This window comes from Equus przewalskii, chromosome X, assembly GCF_037783145.1.
Source record: "Equus przewalskii isolate Varuska chromosome X, EquPr2, whole genome shotgun sequence".
NCBI lineage: Eukaryota > Metazoa > Chordata > Mammalia > Perissodactyla > Equidae > Equus > Equus przewalskii.
In genome coordinates this window covers 9,177,872-9,194,169 of record NC_091863.1, presented here as the reverse complement: position 1 = coordinate 9,194,169, position 16,298 = coordinate 9,177,872, and positions in this window count along the sequence as shown.

Genomic DNA, 16,298 nt, shown 5'->3' with positions numbered 1-16,298 from the left:
GAATGTATGAAAAACAACCACAGCTCAATAAAAAAAGACAAATAACTCAATTTAAAAATAGGCAAAGGAACCTGCACATGAATAGCAGCTTTATTGCCCAAACTTGGAAGCAACCAAGATGTCCTTCAGTAGGTGAATGGATAAACAAACTGTTACATCCAGACAATGGACTATTATTTGGTGCTGAAAAGAAACACGCTATCAAGCCATGAAAAGACACAGGAACCTCAAATGCATGTTACTAAGTGAAAGAAGTCAATGTGAAAAGGCTACATAGTGTGTGATTCCAACTCTGTGATATTCTGGAAAAGGCGACACTACGGAGACAGCAAAAAGCTCAGTGGTTGCCAGAAGTTAGTGGGGAGGAAGGAATGACGGGGTGGAGCCCAGAGGATTTTTAGGGCAGTGAAACTGTTCTGTTTGATACTATAATGGTGGATATGTGTCATTATACATTTGTCCAAACCCATAGAATGGACAACACAAAGAGTGAACTTTGATGTAAACTATGGACTGTGGTTGATAATGATGCGTCCATGTTGGTTCGTCAGTTGTAACAAACGTACAACTGCGGTACAGGATGTTGATCGTGGAGCGGCTGTGCGTGGGCCAAGGCGGGAGTATACGGGAATGCTCTGTATTTTCCACTTGATTTTGCTGTGAACTCAAAACTCCTCTAAAAAAATAGAGTCCATTAAAAAAGGAAAAACATAGCCGAAGGATCTGAACAGATATTTCTCCAAAGAAGATATACAAATGGCAAATAAACACAGGAAAAGATGATCAGCATTGTTAGCCGTCAGGGAAAGGCAAATGAAAACCACAATAAGACACCACTTCACACTCTCTAGGATGGCTGGAATCAAAAAGACAGATAATGACAAATGCTGGCGAGAATGTGGAGAAATTGGAAACCTCATACACTGCAGGTGGGAATTTAAAATGATGCAGCTGCTTTGGAAATAGTCTGGCAGTTCCCCAAACAGTTAAACATAGAATTACCATATCATCCAGCAATTCCACCCCTAGGTGTACAGCTGAAAGATTTGAAAACAGTACTGAAATAAATAGTTTACATGAATGTTCACAGCGTCACTATTCACAACAGCCAAAAGATAAAAATGACCTAGATGTCTATCAACTGGTGAATGGATAAGCAAAATGTGGTCTATCCACACACTGGAATATTATTCAGCCATAAAAAGGAACGAAGTTCTGATACCTGCTATGACATGAATAAACCTTGAAAACAGTATGCTAGGTCAAAGAAGCCAGTCACAAAGGACCACATATTGCATGATTCCATGTTCAGAATAGGCAAATCTACAGACAGAAAGTTAATTAGGTGTTGCGTAGGGCTGGGGCAGGAGGGGGGGTGTGGAAGGACTAGGGAGTGGAGCACTAAGGGGCGTGGAGTTTCTTCTGGGGGTAACAAAAATTTTCTAAGATTGATTGTGGAGATGGATATCCAACTCTGTGAATATACTAAGAGCCATTTAATTTTACACTTTAAATGGGTGAATTGAGTGGTGTGTGAATTATATCTCAATAAGAGCTTAAGAGCTGTTAAAAAAGATAAGGACATTTTTCTTTATGATTCCAATACCACGATCACATCCAGCATGTTAACGTGTCAGGTTGTCCTGCTATTAGCAGTGTTGAGATAATCACTAGTGTAAGGTGGTGACAGACCGATTCCTCCACTATAAGGCTTTCCACTCTTGCAAAATGCTAATATTCTAGTTCTAGCATCTCTTCCTGTCTACAAATCTTAGCTGGAATTCTTCAGTAAAGAAGAGCTTCCCTTCATCTTCTGGGGCTGCTTGGTTACCCATATTGTACTGGAAAAGCAAGACAAAAGTTTCATTTTCTTCCCTTTAATTACCGGTTTTCAGAGTTGGGAGTTTGGTGTCTAAATGCTGCCTCCCACTGAAAGGAACCAGGGATCCTTGGGGAGTTGGCAGCTCCAAGGTCTGGGACAGCGAACGGACCATGTGAGTCAGGACATCTTGCCTCGGCTATTATCAAAGACAAGGAGGAGTATGTCCCAAGGATAAAGGAGCCGGCTTAAGGCGGTCACTATTGATTAAAGGAAGGACAGTGTGAACAGCAAAAATTCGTGGAATGTCAGTTGCCTAAAACGTACCGAATATGTAAAAATCAGTGAGTTCATAATGATACTCAATAAAATGAAAACCAGAACAAAATAGGAACAAAAGTAAACCTCACTTGAACTCAATGAGGACGAATATTAAGCTAACTCCTTTCCATGGAAATTGGTCATTAAAGAGTAAGCTTTTTTGAGAGGCAAGGAGAAGGTGGAATTAACCGATTTCTTGGGTAATCATGTGTAATCTGATGCTGCCCAGGGGAACGTCCTTTTCATGTGGGTCGGATCAGTCACTTCTGGAAATTAGATCAGAGATACAGACTCTGGTGCCCTCAGTGAGTTTAAGAGAGCTGGATACAGCATACATAATTCAAACAGCGGGAGTCAAAGCAAGATAAGCGGCAGAGGAATTCACCACCAGGGGATAGATGGGAGCCTGAGGAAGTCTTAGAACCCTGGAGCTAGAAGGTTCTTAAAGGGGCTAAAGGATTTGCATCGCCGTGAGGAGGTGGGGTAATGTTCTGATGAGAGGAGCATCATAAAGTCATTTAGGTCAAACTGAGCTTCACTTTAGTGTGAGCCAAACTGACAGAGAAGTGGAGGGTCTAAATCAAGAAAGGACCAAGTTGTCACAAATCTCTTCTAGAATGAGGTAGCAATCAAGAGAAGGAACAATAATATTGTGCACGGATAGAGCACTTACTACATGGCAGGCCTTCACAACCCTATGAGATCAGTCTTATTAATCTCATCCCCATTTCACAGGTAGAGAAATGAAGAAAAGAGAGGTTAGGTAACTTGCCCAAAGTCACACAGCTATGTAGTGGAGACAGGCAGCTTTCACTACTGCGCCTACTGCCTCTTACTTCCCTCCACCATGTAAGTGGGAGCAGTTGAAGAAGGCTTTCCATTTTAGATCAATGTGGTGTATAAAAAGAGTACTTCTCCTTTCTTTCAATAATGTTTCCTTCTTCTAAAGATTCCCAGTAACAGAATTTTGATAAAGATTATCCCTGCCTGCCCAACATTTCTTGGAATGTTGTTAGAATCCGAGCATGATCCTGGGCTTTCTTGTCTTCTTTGTTCTTTTTTACAAGCTCTCCTTGGCGTCATCCAAGCCCGGAACCAAATCCTGGTGATTTACATGTTTATATCTCCAGCGCAGACCTCTCACCCGAGGACTAGACTTGAACATCCAACTCTACAACAGGAGTTGGCAAACTGAGGCCAAACCCTGCTCCCAGCCGGTTTTGTAAATAACGTTTTACACATTGACACACTCATTCATTTACATATTGTCATGGCTGCTCTGTGCCACAAGGACAGAGTTGAGGTGTTGTGGCAGAAATCCTTCAAAGCCTAAAAATGTACTATTTGGTCCTTTACAGAAAAAGCTGGGCCTCTCCAATGAGAAGTCTTCCCCCCTCCCCAGTTTACTGAGATATAACTGCCATATAACACTGCGTAAGTTTAAGGTGTACAACGCACTGATTTGATACTTACAGATTACAAAATGATTACCACCATAGCTTTAGCTAAGACCTCCATCCTGTCACATAATTACCATTTCTTTTTTGTGGTGAGAACATTTAACATCTACTCTCTTAGCAACTTTCAAGTATATAACACAGTATTATTAGCTATAATCACCACGCTGTACATTAGATCCCCAGAACTTATTCATCATGTAACTGAAAGTTGGTACCCTTGGACCAACATCTCCCTAGTTCCCCCACCCCTCAGCCCCTGGCAATCACCATTCTGCTCTCTGTTTCTCTGAGTTCGGCTTTTTTAGATACCACATATAAGTGAGATTGTACACTATTTGTCTTTCTCTGTCTGCCTTATTTCGCTTAGCATAATGCACTCAAGTTCCATCCAAGTTGTCGCAAATGGTAGGATTTCCTTCTTTCTCGTGGCTGAATAATATTCTATTGTATATATATATATATACACACACCTTCTGTTTCCATTCATCCCTTGACAGAAGTGTCGATGCTTCTCCTCCCAACAACCCGTTCTTTCTGCTATACACGGTGCCACCAATTATCCCGTTGCTCAAGTCAAAAATATGTGAGTCATCCTTGATTCTGACCTTTCCATTGTTTTTCATATGCTGAGGCTGTTGGCTATGTTTGCGAAGTCTCCATCTCAGGTCTGTTCACTTCTCTCCATCTCCATGGCCACCAGCCAGCCACAGCACTGGCCTCCTCCACAGTATTCCTCCTAAGATCTTTGCCTGCCCTAGTCCCTTTCCGCACAAATCAGAATGATTTTTAAAAATCAAAGCTAATTATATCACGTCACCCTCTCGCTTAAAACCTGTCAGTGGCTTCCATTGTACTTAGAATTTGGTCCTGCTTAACCCTCCAACTTCAGGTGCCCTGCCCTCACTGACCTTCAGCTTCTCTAGCCTCCTTTCTAAAACACATAAAACCCTTCTGGCCACAGCACCTTTGCACACGTGCCTTCCTCTCTCAGGAAGTTCTTGCCACTGGCTCCTCCATCACAGGCTTGGCTCCTTTGATCTCGTGGTCTCAGTTTATAAATGTCACTTCTTTACGTCCTCACAAACCACAATTCTCTTTCTCCCCCCCCCCCCACTCCCACTCCAGTTTCTCTTTATTTCATTGCTCCCTGAGTTGACTGCCTTCATAGCATTTATCTTAATCTGGAATTATCATCTTATTGCTTTTATTTGCATATCGCCTCTCTTTCCTGTTACTGACTAGACTATAGGTAACGTAAAGTCGGGAATTGGGGCAGTCTTGATCACAGCTTTATTCTCAGGGTCTAGCAGAGGGGTTGGCCAGATAGTAAGTATTTTCAGCTTTGTGGGCTATAGGCTCTCTGTTACAGCTACTCAAGCCCGCAGTTGTAGCACAAAAGCAGCCTTACATGTAAATGAATGTGTTTCAACAAAACTTTATGTATGGACAGTGCAAATTAATTTTCATGTGTCATGAAACATCATTCTTTTGTTTTTTTCTCCCCAACCATTTATAAATGTAAATACTATTCTTAGCTTGAAGGCTGTACAGAAACAGGGCAGTGGGGGGGGGGGCGGGAGGGATGAGATTCGGCCCATAGGCCATGAGTAGTTTGCCAATTCCTCTTCTAGTGCATTTCTTGGCAGATTCTCAGGTTTTTTTCTTTTCTTTCATTTTTTTTCTTTTGGAAATAAAGAAAATATGCAGAGAAGAACTTAAAAATGAGAAATGTGCCCCAACCAATGCTCCTTAAATTTGTACGCAGAGAGGGCACAACACATGGTTAAATGAAGATGTGATTCTTTTGCAATTGATGTGGTCAATGTAGACAGCAACCAAAAGTCCCTTCATCATTTGGCATCTTCCTAAAGATCCACTTCTCTTTATGCTGTACAGACACAGCCATTCTCATAAATACTCCAGCAATAAAATAGAAATTAGTATCGAGTGACCCCCCAGAAACTTCTTAGAGCAATAAGTATTAATTCCAACAAAACATGTCTTTCTGATCATTGTGTAATAAGGACCACTGACCCACACATGAATGCACACACCCGCCCCCCCACCCCCCGCCCCGATCTTCCCACTTCTATCATTGGCTTTTGTCCCTCTGGATTCTGAGTTGTCTCATTCTTCTCTTCTCTTCCAAAATGACACTTTTCCTTGCAGGAGCATTTTTCCTTGGAGGAACTGGTAGTGAGCCAGAGAATAGCACCCAGTTTAGCAACGCGTGTGCTTTTACCTGTGATCGTTTGATTCTTTTTTTTTTGGCAGGGAAGGATTCTCCCTGAGCTAACGTCTGTTGCCAATCTTCCACTTTTTTTTTCTTCCCAAAGCCCCAGTGTATGGTTGTAAATCCTAGCTGTAAGTCCTTCTAGTGCTTCTATGTGGCATGCCACCACAGCATGGCTACTGACAGACAGGTGGTGTGGTTCTGCCACTGGGAAATGAACCTGGGCCGCCAAATTGGTGAGAGCGCCAAACTTTAACCACTAGGCCATCGGGGCTGGCTCGTTTGATTCTTGACTTAGTTCTTTGGACCGCTGTCCTCTTCTCCCACTATCCTTCAAGTCATTAGGGCTGTGACAGTAACATGATTTCTCTTTATTCTCCCACGTTAAAGATCTTCTGTTCCTTGGGCTCAGTGGTATCAGTTAAAAAGATGCAAACTGTTTATCCCACTCAATTAATTTAGCAAAGGTAGTAGGGAAATGTTTAAATCAATGTTCTCTTAGTGTTTATTTTTAAAAAACCTATTTTAAAAAATAGTGTTTATTTTTCAAAAAGATAAAATGAATAATTGTTGAAAACTTTTTTCCCCAAAATAGAACTCTAAAGGAGGTAAAAGAGCTCAGCCTGTTCTTTCTGAAAGTTTATCGTATATAAAAATCTGATTTACAGGCACAGCTTTTTAACAAAACATGTTCATTTCCCTGAATGCCAACTTATGATAACAACTATCTACATATCAGTTCTCCAAAGCATGATGTGATTTTCTTGATCTTTTAAAAGAAGAATAATGTGACCTTATTCAGGCTTGAAAAAGCCTCAGCTCAAGAGTCTTTGGGAAAAAAGCTACTCTTAGTGAATTATTAACTCCACTGGCATTCCCTCAAGGTTACGCTTACACAGTAAGAGGAGTACTGCCACGACCAGGAATGTTGGCTCAAACCCACTCCTCTGGAATATTCAGACCCTTACATTCCAGGTACTTTAAATTAAGTCAATAAAACACATTTAATAAACACCCATCTTGTGTGAAATTCGAAGTATTAAGTACAAATCACATCAGTCTAATTTTGAAAATGGTTGCTCGTACATTCGTTCATTAATGGGAACCCCGGGAGGGAACAGGGCTCCCTGTTATGGGTCCCACCCTTTCTCACAGAGTCGCGTTCACTTCTCACAGCAACCCCGTTGGCTGTGGCTCCACTAGCACAGATGAGAAAACCGAGGCTCTGAGAGAGTTAGGAAGGGGTCCAAGGGGAGTGGTGAGCAAGGATTGGAACTTTTTGTTTTCTATTTATACATTTGATATTTTTATGTTGAACCACAGAAGATAATGGCTCACTCTTCAGTATTGGATGGGCTGAGCTGTCCTTTGGGAGCCAGTGGGCTTCTAGATATCTGATGATAATCCACCAGTGAAATAAATATATTTCACAACAGCATTGGAAATAATACAAAAATCAATACATATAGAAAACTATCAATGTACTCCATTTCATTATCCAAATAAACTAAGTTCTATCAATCCAAAACCATTTGACTAAGTAATCTAAGTGGTAGCATATTGCTCATTGAATATTCTAGTTATTTCCAAATTATTTCCTGATTTTTAGAAACTGTTGATGAGATCTTTTGTTTGACGCAGCTCTGTCCAGCTAAATGATACCCCTATGTGAGCCATGATTTGACATCCAACTCATCCAATAATGTTCCCCGTAAACGGATGTCATTAGGGCCCCAATGCCAGCTCTTAGATTTGTTGCAGCCCAGGGGCCCCACCAGGCTGGGTGCCCCAGATCTCAGCCGGCTGAGAGTTTGGAGACTAGAGCTTTCCGCATGGCGTGGACCATGAGAACTATAGCTCTGAAGCCCATGGGGACACCAAAGCCTCCTGCTCCAGCCTGCTGAGCACCTACGCTGGCACTGCCCCACCTCCCGTTGCCTGCCTTCGAAGCTGCTAGAAGGCCATTTTGTCTGGTGACTTCTTATCTAATCAGCAGAGAATATATGTTATCAGCAACAATATTATTCTTGACGCTGAATTCATTTTCAGCTTCTGATGAACTAACAGCAAATTAATAAAAACATTTTCCAGCCACTTTTTCTAGCTGGGGTGTTAATATATTTAATATCTCTATAGTCTACTGAATCTCATAGTCACACTGATGATTGGTTACCATGACATTCAATGACATGGCAATGACCTTGCACTAACAAGTTAGTATTAGAATGAAAATTATTAATTACTTTTACCACTAATAGTAGTTGCTATTTTGCTATTTACCAATTAGCATAGAAGTATATCAATTTCAGGTTGAAACTTATGAAATTACTGATACTCAACCATTTTTGATGTACAAAAACAGCTATTTCGTATGGTTCCACCTTGATAATTCTAGCAATTTGAATGCCAGTACTGGGGTATACCTATTGAATATACTCCCTGATTTAGATAAATAGGCTTTCTCTTGGCCAGTGGTTCTCAATCAGGGGCAATTTTGCCCCTCAGGGGACATGTGACAACGTCTAGAGACATTTCTGCTTGTCACAACTTGGGGGCTGTTACTGGCATCTAGTGAGAAGAGACCAGGGAGGTTACTAAACATCCTACAATGCACAGGACAGCCCCACCACAAAGAATGATCCAGCCCAAAATGTCAATAGTACCAAGGCTGAGAAACCCTGCTATAGGCGAATTTACAGACTAGATGGCCATGTATGTGAATCTGTTGTCGTGACTTAAAGATTTTATTTTTCCTTTTTCTCCCCAAAGCCCCCAGGTACATAGTTGTATATTTTTAGTTGTGGGTCCTTCTAGTTGTGGCATGTGGGACACCGCCTCAGCACGGCCTGATGAGCAGTGCCATGTCTGCACCCAGGATCCGAATCAGCAAAACCCTGGACCGCCGAAGCGGAGTGCATGAACTTAACCACTCAGCCACAGGGCCTGCCCCTGTTGTTGTGACTTAGATCTATATATCCTTCATTTTCTTCTGGCCCCTTATATGTGTTTAATCTTCGCTTGTAAACACCTTATATTTCGTTAACTCGGTGAAGAAAAGCAATTGAAAATCAGAAGCTAGGAAATTGGTAGATCACATAAATAAAGCAGCCTTACTGTGATTATAAAACAGTATTTAAGGAAAGAGAAACTAAATGAGTAATGCTGTTGTCTACTGTGTCTACATGGAATTCAGGTGTCTAACAGTTTGCTCTCATTTTCTTTTGGGCTTTTCACCTTAAACCCCTCCCCCCCAACAGACCCTCTGAACCCACCCACGTTGATTTACCCAATTGTCTTAAGATATCTTGTTCTTTCCAGCTTTTTTACTTTTGCCTTCCCCACCCCCATACCTGAACCCAGTTGAGTATTCATCTTTACCTCCTACTTATCTGCTATATTGCTACAGTGATGTTCATGGCCAAGTTGCTTGTTCAATATGTTTTATGATTTAATTGATTGGACACATTTCACACATATTGTTATTTTATATAGTTTATTTTTAAATAAACTCTATATTGTGGAATAATTTTAGATATACAGAAAAGTTGCAGAGTTAGTATAGAGAGTTCCCATATACCCTTCCATCCATTACTCGGTGCGTTGAGGTCTTTACAGAACCTCCACGGCCCATTTGTCAAAGCTAAGAAATTAACACTGGTTCAGTGTCATTAACGCAACTCCAGACTATCTGACTTCAGTAATTTTCCATTATGTTTTTGGGTTTTTTTCTGTTCCAGGATCCAATCCAGGACACCACCTTGCGTTTAGTATATCGTCAGGGTTTTTAGTCATATTTCTTTTAGAGAAGAACTTTTGAAAGAATGGCATTTGTCTCAATTTATATTTCAAGGAGAAATGCAATCCTGGACACAACTTCATACTCAAGGCCACAATTAGGAAACGAGCGTCTTGCAGCTCTGTTTCCTTTGGTCTGCGTAGTGATGCTGCTGTGCTGTTGTCTTTAAGTCGAACAAGCTGCTAACTTTCAAAATATAGAAAATTTCATATAAAAGCCAGATCTTTGACTTGTCTTGAAAAATTGGAGGTTCTAGCAGCACCGGTCTTGCTTTCACTGCGAGCCACAACAGTTTGTCTCCTATGTCATGGCTGTCCCCTTTTTGGGGGCAGTAATCTCCCCTCGGCCGTCTGCCCCGGTGATCTCTATTTTATCCCCATGGAGGCCAAACGTCGACTGTCATTTTTCATCACGATCGTGCTTCTGGTTGTGTGATGCCAGGCCCTAGTCACACATTTCCAGTGCTGTCTTGGCTCTCACAGGCACTGATTTTGCTTGTCTACGTCTAAGCCATTTAAATTAGAGGGCAAATAGCTGCCTGGCTCCAATTATCCTGGGCCTGCAGCTCAGGACGTGCATGCATCTGGAGAAATTTAATTATCCTCCTGGAGAGGGAGTGTGCTTTTGCTGGTGAAGAAATAAAACAAAGAGCATATCGAATAGGGGTATATAAATGTTAATACGAAGGCTATTCGTGAGCAGGTGATTCTGCGCTAGTCTCAAGGGAGCCTTGCCACTGACAGTGGGGCCAGGGGACTAGAGACCTGGACTGTCAGAGGATCTGTGCTCCTCATGGCAAAGGACCTGCCCCTGCCTTCAACTCCTAGAGAATTAAACAAAAACTCAATTTTAAAATGAATAATGCAGCCCTAAGAAAACAGGTAACAGTGGAATTGGCTAAATTTAGATTTTTGCTTCAGATACTGTCGGTTGGCGATTTTCCTTTCCGTTTGAATTGTGTGCGTATGTAGCTTGAGATGTGCAGGTTTAGCTTAACTCCCCAAAGAGTCCTTATTTTAGAAATATGTTTACATTTTACTTTTCTTCCAGGCAAAGGCTTTTATTGTATCATCATCGTTTTGGTAATGCTCTAAATTTTTTGCTGTGCCTTTTCTGTACAACTTGGAAGAATTAAAATATGGAAAGTATAGAGGTCTCATGGCGAAGCACGTAGAAAGGAAGGAGCTAGAATTTACTATTTACCTTCCTGAAATAGAGCAGCTTCCACTTTGCTTTTGTTTTTCTAAAAGTGAAGGAAATTTAAGAATATTTCACTTCTTGGTTATTTTATTGAATGTGTGCTGAGATCATATATTTCTAATACATACATTTGGGATAAAACTCCAAAGGAATAGTGTTTTGTTGTCTTGAATTAAAGATTACTGCATGTAAATCAAACCTTTAACTGTCTTAATAAACTAATGTTTGGGAAGAGTTACATCACAAAGATACAAAAATTCAAAAAAAAAGACGGTAAACTTCTGATGAGAGAAATAAGGGTTTTTATCTAGAAATTTTTTCTTCCACAGCCCCTCCACCTTATATAAAGGAGGACAATTTGAATTGTGCCTGTTATTTAGAAGGATGAATAATAAAGTAGCCAGTCACATGTTGTTATCCAGCCTTCTACCGGAAAGAAAATTAGAAAACTATACTTACTGTTTTGGGCTATAATATATATTAAGCCCATGTTATGCATTCTCCAAGCACTGTGCTAAGTGTTTGCATTTATTATTTCAATTAATCCTCATAAAAGCTGAAGAGGTGTGAATTACTATTCCCATTATAAAGATGAATAAACTGAAGGGCAGAGGGAATAAGTCACTTGATGGACAACTGGCAGAGCTGGGATTTGAACTCAAGTGTGTCTGATCTCCTGAGCCTGTCACTGTCCCTGCTTGTTACTGTGCCTCTATGTCTCCCGATTCCTATGTGTTTAGAAAAAGGAGAGCAGAAGTGTATTTCTGTCCCCAGCCACCCATGCTATATGCACGAGCAGGAAGCGGGGTTCAGGGGCCTCAAAGAGACCAGATCTCAAAGGCTCGGCGTTGGAAATGCGTATTTCCAAATCATGTGTTTGTTTATTCTAGTTCCCTTTCTAAAGGGATTTGGGGCGGCTTGAAGAGAAAAAGCACAGAAATAATAAAACCGAACATACTAACACAAGATTAAAAAGATAAAGTGGATTTGGAAGAATTACAGTGGAAAGGCAAGTTAAAAGAGAACATTTGAAACCCCAAACAGCTCTGAGCTTCCAGAAATGCAAGGGAGGCAGAGAAGGCAAAGCAGCGTGTATGAGCCCAGGAGGCACGGTGGTGGGGGCAACGGGAGAGCCCCTGACTCAGGACTTTGAAAGACGGCTTTTGACGTTTCCTGAAGATCTGGTGCGGGAAGAAACACCGGGAACACTGGCCGGAAGCTGGAGCTCCTCTATTCTTAACACATCGATTTTAGGAGTTCTCTATTACCCACGAGGTCAGGCAATCCAAGCCAGCAAGCAAGGTTCACGCTCTTCCCTCCCAGGAACTGCTTTGTGACTCCCAGCCGAGGGAGGCTGACACTCACAGTAAACACACTTCAAAGGCCATTTGAAACACAAAACTGATAATATATTTGAGAAGAGGTCAAACTGGTATTTGACTACAAGGGGAATCCTTATTTGCTCAGAAGAATAAAGGCAAGAATGACACCGAAGGTGGATAAAAGGTCGCGGTATATGTTCAGGGGAGTAAACAAGAGCCTTCTATTAGCTGAGTTTTTCACATTTAGAGTACAAAGCATGAAGTTCTCTTGAACATGGATGAGCTGGAACAAGCCTTTTAAAAAATGCTCTCAGAGAAAGTATTTTTAAAAAGAAAAAAAAGGAGATGTTCCTCATATGCCTGGAGAAATGACCTAGAGGCAGCACGAAGCCATCCCAGGAGAAAGAGCACTGGGCTTTGAAGTGACAACCATTAGGTTTGGCTATGGGTCTTCCAAGACGGAGCTGGTGGGTCACCAGCTCTTGTGTTAGAAACACAAGTCAAAGCAGGCATCTCTATTGCTTCTGCAATACCTGGCATCAGAGCAGCCCGACCCTGATGCATAAACCAGGAGGGGCTGTGATTCACATCACTGTCCACGTGGCATGTGCCTCCTGGAGTTGTGCAGCGCACAACCTGTGCACCCATGCATAGCGATCCTGAAAGAGGGGAATCTCTCTGGGCTTTGGAAAGTTTCTGTTTCTCTTTATTGCCTGCTGGATGGACAAATATAAAAATAAAGAGCCAATGACTTGGACAGTATTTCAGTGTGCTTAGCTTTAACCCAAAACCGATTGCCAAAAAAAGTGAATATAGAATTGTCTTTAAATGGAATAATTTAAAATAGAGAAAAGGAGTCTGTTATCTTAAGAAATTCTGTGGCAACTTTTTTCATAAAGAGAGAAAGCCTTTCACAAAGTAGATAACCATCTCATATAGTTAGAAAAATTCAGATTTTCCTGCATTTAATCTGCTTAAAATGAAGGACATTGAAATCTGTGGATCCAGCCCTGAGTGGAAAGTGCATGTGGTACCTTGTGCTCTTTCCACTCACAGGATCCCACTCAGACCCTTGTGCTCTCCATCGCAGAGCCACCTCTGCAGCAGCTTGTGCTGCTTTAAGGAAACAAAAGCTTCGGTTTGCTGGAGAAAGTAGAGGTGATTACTCAGTGGGGCAGGGAGTGGGGGAGGCGGCCCTAGGCCCCCACGGCCTCCATCGGCTTCTCCAGCCCCAGCCACTCTGCATAGCCATGTAATATAGGGAACAGCAGCAGGCTTGCCCCTCAAACTTAGCTTCCTGACATGCCCCAAGGTCCCCACCATCTGCCTTGCCATGGCTCTGCCCTTCTATGCAGAAACTTAAGAGCAGCCAAGGAAATGATTGCGCTTATTGCACAAGGTTTGTAGTTCTCGTGCACAGATTACATGAGATCATCTATGCCAAAATGCTCTTCCAAACTGTGAGGTGCCATGCTCATGTAAGACACTATTGCATGGAGGTAAGTGCTAAATACCCATGGGCTGGTGGTCCCACATGTGCCTGCACATTAGAACACCCTGGGGGCTTCAGACATTCTGATGCCTGGGCCCCTCCCAGAGAGGGAGATTGCATTAGTCTGGTATGTGGCCTGGGCTTTGGAATTTTTAAAAGATTCCCAGATGATGCTAACAAATGGTGCAGACAATTGTCAAAGCCACTACCGTAGTCCATGTCACCCCCTTTCTCGAGGCAAACCTGTTGTGTCATTGGTCCCTTTTGCACAGATGATGATGATGACAACGATGAAGGTGCATAGAATAATCCACGAGACTTGCCCTCCCACGGATCTCTTAGGAGAGACCCTCACTGGATTATAACATGCTGACAAAAGAGCTTAGCTGTCAATTTTGTCTGATGACTGTCTTCTTTCATTTCCTTGTGTGTGTCATAGACCATATCTTGAAACTTTTGATTGAACTCTATTTCACTTTTGCATCAAATGTTTTTGAACATCTGCTCTGCATGAGGCACTTTAAAAAACTCACATTTCAAGGATCAGATCGTTGAGTCTTGGGCAAATATTGGTTTGTTCAAAAGAGAAGATGTATTATTAATTTGGCCACTAGATGGCAAGAATTTGTAAATTAAAATGAACATAAACCCAGAGCTCATAATAAACCAAAGCATTCTTAGTACGAAAACAAAGAAATGGCCCCTAGGTGAGGATGGGACAGGCTGCAGTTGGATTTTAAGGGAAGCACAGTTTATCTCCGACGCCTCTAGTGTTCTTTTTCCTCCATACATCTGGGTGGCTCTCCTCCCGTCAGGTACGGCCTGACGCCACCTTGGTGCGGGCCTCCCTGTTCCGCTCCTCTTGCTGGGAGCTCCCTCTCCCCTGGTGATCAGGAAGGGCTGGAAGAGCCAACTAAATGGCAGATCATGTGGATTACGCCAATTCCAGGCAAATTTCTGCAAGACCTGGAACAGTGAGTTTTTACGTTTTCCCACTTCATAGTTTCTTCCAGGCAACAATGCAGCTGTAGAATGAGGAAGGAAACGTGGGTATGCTGCTGCAGGATTTAGGTGACCCTCTCAGTGGAGGAAGCCACAGGCCTGTGGGACCCTCGTCAATTAGGTGCGCTGGCTTGGGGGACACGCTGCTTTAGCTGGGATTAGGACTGTCTCCAGATTTACACTATGGCAGCTATGTAAGGTCAAGGTATTTCAAGCCATCCTAAACTATTACCTGTCAGTGCTTGCAAGTGAACGTGGCGTTTCTGCTTCAGTTTTTTTAGCCTCAGGCGAGGTAGGCCCTCTCGCTAAGCCTGAGTCTTTGGGGAGACGATGTCCTTTTTACGCCTCAACTAAAATCCCCACCCCCTAACTTTTAGCCACCAAGTTATATATTGAAACTGCTCTTTATAGCAATGAACTCAAAGCATTTTTGATAGTTAAGTGGGACAAAAGATGCCTGTAGGACACCTGTCTGACTCACTCTCACATTCCAATGGGGAAAAGATTAAGTGATAACAATGCTTTTAAGCGTTTCTGGCTATAACTCTCCTCTTTAGCAATAGGAATGGTGACGGCCACCAAAACCTACCTACTCCTTCCTGAGCCCATGGCCACACATGTGAAAAAGTGTTTGAAGATCGAAAAAACAGTTTGAGCACGTTATTTGAAAATGTGTATAAAATACTGTTTTAAAAGAAGTTCATCATATGTTTCCTGATTCTTAAGATACTCGTCAATTTCCCAGCAGCCTTTGCAGTTAGGTCTGGGCATGTGGCTAGGTTCTAGCCAGTGGAACTTGAGCAGAAGCGACATTACACCTCACATGCTCCTCCACGGCCTTCCTTGCTTCCTGTGGGCTGGAATGACGATGATAGAGTGTACCTGAAGCCCAGTGTTGAGGACGGCGGTGCTGCCATCAGCCTGGGTCCCTGAATGACTGTGTGGAGCAGAGTCCCCCCTCCCCTCTCCTCATTAACCCTCTACACTGCGCTCCCCTCAACTCCTACCCCTTCAAAGCATTGTGTGAATCAGAAACTTCTTTGAATGTGAGCCATGACATTTTTGGATCTCCTTGTTCCAGCAGTTTAGCTTGTAACAAAGCGTGTGGATGACACATATTGGAACTCTCAATCTTAGGCACCTTAAATCTTGCTGTGGGAAAATTATAGGTCCCCAATGGGCAAATACATGCATAGGTCAATGAAATAACTGACAACAAGCTAGAGTCGCACTTTACAATAAAAAGCAATTGAAAATCACACTGAGGCACCCTTGTGCACTCAAATGAGTGTTCTTCTTGAAAAGCTGGGGAATTTCAGCTCCACGTGAGCTTTATGGTTCACAGCTTTCGTTGTACAATGCTGAATTAGAACTCTCAGTGAACCCTAGTCACATGTGAATTTTAATTCATGAATACTTTACTTTAGTAACTTTTTATGACTCACCTGGATGGAAAGTCATTTAAATACAGCAATGGATTCGGGGGAGGATAGCAGTGTGGCTGTGGGAACCAGTGGCCTGGAGAATACTCCCAGACTGCCACTAGCCCTGGGCCTCCCACAGGCTACTTCACCTTCCTGAACCTAAGTCGTATTTGTAAAACAATGCAGGTATAGGTGATCTCTCCCAGTGCTAACATTTAATGATTGTCTA